Below are 484 nucleotides of genomic sequence, written 5' to 3' on the forward strand. Positions count from 1 at the left end.
ACTCGGATACCTACCACCAGTAACAGGTGGAGGATGCTAGGTGAAAATGTTATGTAAGCTGCATGCTTTTTACAAATGGTAGTGCTTCTCATGTCCAGCCACGGCCACGGCACCTTCCCTGTATGAAAGTCCCCTCGATAAACCTATGTCTCCTTTGCCGTCTCCAGATCTCCTCCTCTACCCTCTTGCACACGGTGCCTTCCCTACGGGAGTAGTGTGGGGTCCCGCAGGAAACCCTTTCCCTGCAATTTTTTTTTCTTTTTTTTTGTGACAGTCTCGTTCTTTTGCCCAGAGCTGGAGTGCAATGGTGTGATCTCGGTTCACTGCAACCTTCGCCTCCGGTATTCAAACGATTCTCCAGCCTCAGCCTCCCTAGTAGCTGGAATTACAGGCACCCACCACCACGGCCCATTTTTTTTTTCTTTTTTCTTTCTTTCTTTTTTTTTTTTTTTAGTAGAAACGGGGTTTGGACATGTTGTTGAGG

Source organism: Piliocolobus tephrosceles, chromosome 8 (assembly GCF_002776525.5).
Source record: "Piliocolobus tephrosceles isolate RC106 chromosome 8, ASM277652v3, whole genome shotgun sequence".
NCBI classification, from domain to species: Eukaryota; Metazoa; Chordata; class Mammalia; order Primates; family Cercopithecidae; genus Piliocolobus; species Piliocolobus tephrosceles.